General features: G+C 32.8%; 1 long non-coding RNA gene across 1 annotated transcript; it reads right to left on the bottom strand.

The window, feature by feature from the left end:
• Nucleotides 1-3,539: 3,539 nt before the first annotated feature.
• Nucleotides 3,540-6,025, bottom strand: LOC126707519 (uncharacterized). Its single transcript, XR_007648979.1, has 3 exons — nucleotides 5,777-6,025; nucleotides 4,774-4,840; nucleotides 3,540-3,869 (listed from the first exon to the last, which is right to left on the bottom strand). It is a non-coding gene; the product is annotated as an uncharacterized LOC126707519 (long non-coding RNA).

Here is a 6,025-nt window from a genome sequence, read left to right as displayed (position 1 = left end):
GATTTTCCTGGTCCGATGTGGCATATGTGTCCTATGTGAAAATCGAGTCTCTAAGACTCGATTTATAAACCAAAAAATTTTAAAAAATTCTAAGTCCCTTGTACAAGCCGAAATATCCAAAATCCATAAAAAAAATTTAAGAAATCCGAAGAGACTCAGATCAGAGAAGCCGAAATACCCAATAAAAATTTAAGAAATCCAGATTAGAGGGAGAGACTCAGATCAGAGAAGCCGAAATACCCAAAAAAAATTTCAAAAATCCAGATCAGAGGGAGAGATTTAGATCTCGGCCAGTGCGTTGCCTCGTGTGACCCAAGTAGCATGTTGCCTCGTGTGACCCAAGTAGCGTGTTGCCTCGTGCAACCCAGACAGCGCGTGACCTAAGTCGCGCAGCCCAGATCGCGTGCTGCCTGGGTCAATCACCTTGCACCGCGCTGCCTGGCCCGGGTTGCCACCTGGCCTGGGTCACGCATCGCCGCACAGCCTAGGTTCTTCTCTCTTTCAGTTTTTTTTTTTTTTTTTTTTTTTTTTTTTTTTTTTTTTTTGGGTATGTTCTGGTGTCTAAATGGTCTGGTATTTATAAAAGTTGTAAATCGAGTCTTACATGTGGTCGCCATGTGGAATTTTTCCACATCGGACGTGATTAGACCATGAAAATCGAGTATTTGAGAGTCGATTTATAGGTCAAAATCGAGTCTCATAGACTCGAAATACTAGTAAATGATAAAGTTTGGAAACTGAGTCTACTAACTATATAGTTAGAATTTTATGGCCATTTTGGCCATTTTGGCCAAAGTTTGAACGTTTCACTTTCACACCTACCAAGTCTAAAAATAAAAAAAAAAATTAAAAAAAAAAGGTGATAATTTATAGTAATCAAAACAAAAAAAGAAACAGTAATTGCAGGATTGAGAGGTGTACTATGCAATACCTTTCAACGGTTGAAATTAAAAAGTTAATTTTTAATATCAACCATTTGATAAGAAAGTTAAAAAAATTAAAATAAAAAGAAATTGAAAATTAAAATTAAAATATAATTAATAATTTTAAAAAAGTAAAAATAATGAGATAGAAATTACACAATGTAACAACTCTTCATCCATATATAATTGTACCCTAATTCATTCCATACACACCTAACAAGAAAATCCCACAGGATTCTCTCCATATATATATATATATATATATATATATATATCAATCGGGTCAATCAGAGGGTCATGGGTTTGAGGTGTACTTCACAGAAAAATACATCAACTTTTTTTTTTAGGCTAAAATATAAAATTGACTCTTTAAGTTTCATATTATTTTCATTTCAGTCTTTTAAATTTCAGTTTTGTTATTTCGATTCTTTAATTTTCAAATTTTATCAGTTCAATCCTCTATTAGGCTTTTGTTAAGTTTTGTCATTTACTAACTAAAACAACGTCATTTTAGACGATTTATAAAAAAAAATTATTTCCTAATTTAAAAAAACTAAAAAATGTTAATTACCAAAATAAATAAATAACAACAACAACTAAGGGCTCCGACGCCATTGGAGGCATAGAACAAGATGTTGATAATGGTAGTGCAACCATTAATCTAAAACCAAAGGAAAATGTGAGACCATAAGGCCTTCAAAGCATGCCTGAGTCCTGCATTTATGCCTATGAGCTCTCAAAGATCAATGGCGGAACCAGAAATTTATCTTTGTTGGGAAAGATTTAGAGATTTGCTTAATGCTTGTCCACATCATGGCTATGAAACTTGGCGTATAATTAGTTTTTTCTATGAAAGTTTAGCTCCAAAGATGCGCCAATTTGTAGAGATGATGTGCAATGGAGAGTTATTGAATAAAGATCCTGACGAGGCTTTTGATTACTTTGATCTCTTAGCTGATAATGTCCAATCTTGGGATACCATTGATACCTCAAATAGGTCTAGAGCATCCACCAACCCCTTTGGGGGTGGTAAGTACCAATATAGGGAAGATGATGATAGTGGCAAAGCTAGGAATTTATATTTGGGGGGGCCCATGTATAATTTTTTTTTGTGTGTATATGAAATGTAAAATAGTAATATACAATACATCATAACTGAATATGTATAAACCAAAGTATATTTAATTAAAATTAAACAATCATGAGACAAAATTAAAAAAAATGATTTAATATCTTTAATCAACTATAAAATGGGAAAAGTCACAAAACATACAATAACATAAAAGCTAAACATCTTTGTTCAAAACTGTAAGCTACGCTCTTTAAGAGATCTAGAGTCATCAAGTATTGAGTCAGTTAGTTATTTGAGAGAAACTCATCCTCCATTTTGTTGCGCAATCTTGTTTTAACAATTTTCATAACTAAATACATGAATATATATTGTCTATAATATATTGATTATTATAATAATAAATAATATATTATAAGAAATTTAAAAAAGAAAGCAATAAAAAAAAATAAAATAAAAACTAAACAAAGAAAATACAAATACCTGGAGCACACGATGACACAGCACAAGCACAAGCACAAGCACAAAAGCTTCACAAAATTGAGGGGCCCACAACAATAGCTTACTAACAATTATAATGAGAAAGGAACAAAATTAGTCACTTTTTATGGTCTAAATTCAACATATAATACGTTTACCCAAGAAAAATTGAACACATTGTACATACATTACACTATTGCAAACTTTAAGGTTTGGATATCTTTAGTGCAAAAATTCAATAGAATTCATTTTTGATGTGTTTGGTTCGACAAATATTGGTTTTGGAAAATATTTTCTACATTTACAGGTGTTTGGTGCGATTGCAAATGTTGGTCAAACAAAAATTGTTTTCCTATTAAACGTAAAATAAAGACACTTATGGCAAAAATTGGTTCACGCTTTCATTTTTTGTTAACTATTTTCCGCTTTACCCAAAACTCATCAAGCTAACCCCTATCCCCACTGTCAGCTACCCAACCACCACCCCACTAATGTCTCCAGTCTCCATTGGCCAACTACCACCACTAGCCTCTACCACTACCAATTCCCGATCATGCTTTTTTTATCTAAATTTTTTAATATTTTATTATATATGTACTTGGGAGATGAGAAAATGTGGGAAAGTAGTTTAAAAATATGTAATCCATAGCATTTTCAATAACACAACCAAAAACCTGAAAATATTTTCTTTTCCAAAAAATATTTTACGTTTGGAAAATATTTCCCAACCAACCAATACAACCTTTAAACAGACATCAGGTCTTAGAAACATTAAGTTAGTTTTACATATCAGCTTGTATAAATCTAAGGTAAAAAATTCAATAAAATTCATGTTATATAGAAAATTGTGTTAGAAATACTATTTCAGATCTATATATTAGTTGGGATACTAGAAATCCAAACTGTCACGACCCAAACCTGTATATCAGAGTTTAGAGCATGACCGGCATGTTAATATCAAGTTTACCTCAATATTAACACGAACCAACCTAAACTGAAGGTACATATCAAGAATTGTTTCTTGAATTCCTGCTTATTGTCTTGCATAAAAGCCAATATATACAAAATGATGGCAACCCTGACATTTCATTTCCTTCGAACTTGGAAACAAATACCACCTGTCTGAAACTTAAGGTATTCAAGTAAAAATTTACATAGCTAAACGTTTAGCAAAACTCTTATTACAAACCTAACCCCAAAGACATACAACTGGGGTACAAAACAAACTACAGTACCGAATTACATCTGTGCTCAAAGGATCAAGTACAACTTGATTCCTTCTATACAACAAAAGAGCTAACTGCTATACAACAAAACTCTACATTCTAACAAAACGAGAAAACACAGAATCCTTGCCACCTCTAATACTCTCGCTGCTTCCAGGAAGAACCTGTGCACTGAAATATAATAGGGTGAGCTGCGAAGCCCAGTAAGGTTTTAAAGCTCCATGGGCCTTTAATAAGAATGCATGTAAATCAAATAGTTTATGGATATGCCAAATTTGATAAAATAGCCTTCATACTGTTCATATTGTTCTTAAAAGTAACTTAAGAACTTTCAGATGAGAATGCTTCATTTTTCTTTCATATAATAAATAAAATGACATAACAAGGAACTTAAATATAAGTCAGTAATCTTATCTTTGAATGGATCATCAAATACTTTATCATAACTTCTCATCAGATTTATAACACATTCAATATACCTTTTACATAATTTCTAAATAGCTTTATACCTCATTTATAATACAGATTAGTTAATCCAATTGTAAGTCTGTCACTACTTTGGGAGGCTTCCAGCACAGAGTGCCGGGCATCCAACATTCCCCACAATGCCAGGTAATTCCGGAATCATATCATAATACATACTTTCAACCATGGGGGTAGGTTGACATCCTCCACAAGTTGGTTGTTACCAACAAGGGCGGGTACAGTAGAGCCAGTCCCACTTTTAATGGCCAATCAGAATTTCCATGGAAATGCCAGTACTATAACCCCTACTGGCTGAGTTCAGAACATAACAATGGAATAACCCGAAACTACATTTTTCTGATAACTTTGCTTTTACATAAATGTTTCACAAAGTAGCATATCCACTTCGTTTTTAAATAATATGTTCGTGATATATATCATAGCATCAATATGCTAAAACTATTATGTATGTAACATTGAATAACTCACGAACATGTATTTTACTTAAATCATGCATATACGTAATATCTCTAATTAAGAGCTTTAATACATAATATTTTTCTAAATAAATTTTTATGCTTATCAAAAGCACATGTCACAAGTCCCTTACCTGAAAACAGATGGCGCGAGAGATTGTACACGAGGAGCTCAGGTGTCCGTGTTCTCGTTCTCGCCACCTAAATGAAAAGAACCAAAACTTATTATGGACCAACTCTTCCTAATATATAAACTTATACCTCAATCACAACCTAACTCTCAAACTCTAGAAAATCCTAATTCCCATCACATAAAGTTTCCCCAAAACATATATTACAATCATCAAACATATATTGCAGCCAAACCATAGAAAAACCAATCCATAAAATTTATATATGCTTCAAACATACCAAAGGATGAGCGTATTAAATTATAGCTCAAAGCATACACCCTAACTTGAGAATTAAATCCACAAAGTTAGGTGTAGCATATATTGTTCACTGCTCATTACAGCCACGTATGCTCCATTTGTAAAATACAAACGGGCTGTCCAAAGACCTCCAATTGTCATAAAATTTTACAGGACTACTCCCCTGTATGTCCAGTATAAACCATAAAAATTTCGGAGTCAAAGCATTAACCCATGATTTACTAAAAATCACACAAGACAGTAAACTCAAATCTGTCCTGACAGAATTTCTTGCAACTTTCAAATTAAACCACTAATTTTATGTTCATCCAAATACTGTGAGACCACTTCTATAACAATCATCTGTGTCTTAGAATTCATAAAAACTACTCCTTGCATCCTAACTCACAAAATACTATTTAATACAGAATTTTCTTGTAGTGAACATCAAATCTGTCACAGAGTCAGCTTCAGTACATATTCTTACAAAATCATCAACAAATAGCAATAGGTCTTAATTTCGTTTGGATATTTTTATACCTATAGTATACATATTAAAATACCCTAATAAGCATTCAATAGACCACAATATCATCAATATTTCAAGTAACTAAAACAGAATCACCCATTCAACTTCCAGAAACAGAGTAGAGAACAAAGAGGGAAAATAAGCAAACAAATTTTACTATCCAAATACACAAAATCAGATGAGGTTTAACTTACTTACCCACACACTTTGAAGATAAAATCTTAGGGTTAATTGTCTAATTTCTTCTTCAAAGAAACTAGAATTTTTGGTGAGAAAAGGAAGGGAGAGATGTTGCCGTGTAAGGAAGGAAGAAGAAAGAAGAACAAAGAAAGGGGAAATAGAGAAAGAAGAAAAGCAGCTGCTGGACTTCAGAAGCAGCCAAGAAAATCAGAAAAGCAAGAAGACTTTTGGGGCTTGGGTACGTGTATGGCTAGGGAGAAACAAATA

Source organism: Quercus robur, chromosome 11 (genome assembly GCF_932294415.1).
Source record: "Quercus robur chromosome 11, dhQueRobu3.1, whole genome shotgun sequence".
In the NCBI taxonomy this organism is placed as follows: Eukaryota; Viridiplantae; Streptophyta; class Magnoliopsida; order Fagales; family Fagaceae; genus Quercus; species Quercus robur.
Note: the sequence above shows the minus strand (reverse complement) of the source record. Positions and strands in the feature narration are given on the sequence as shown.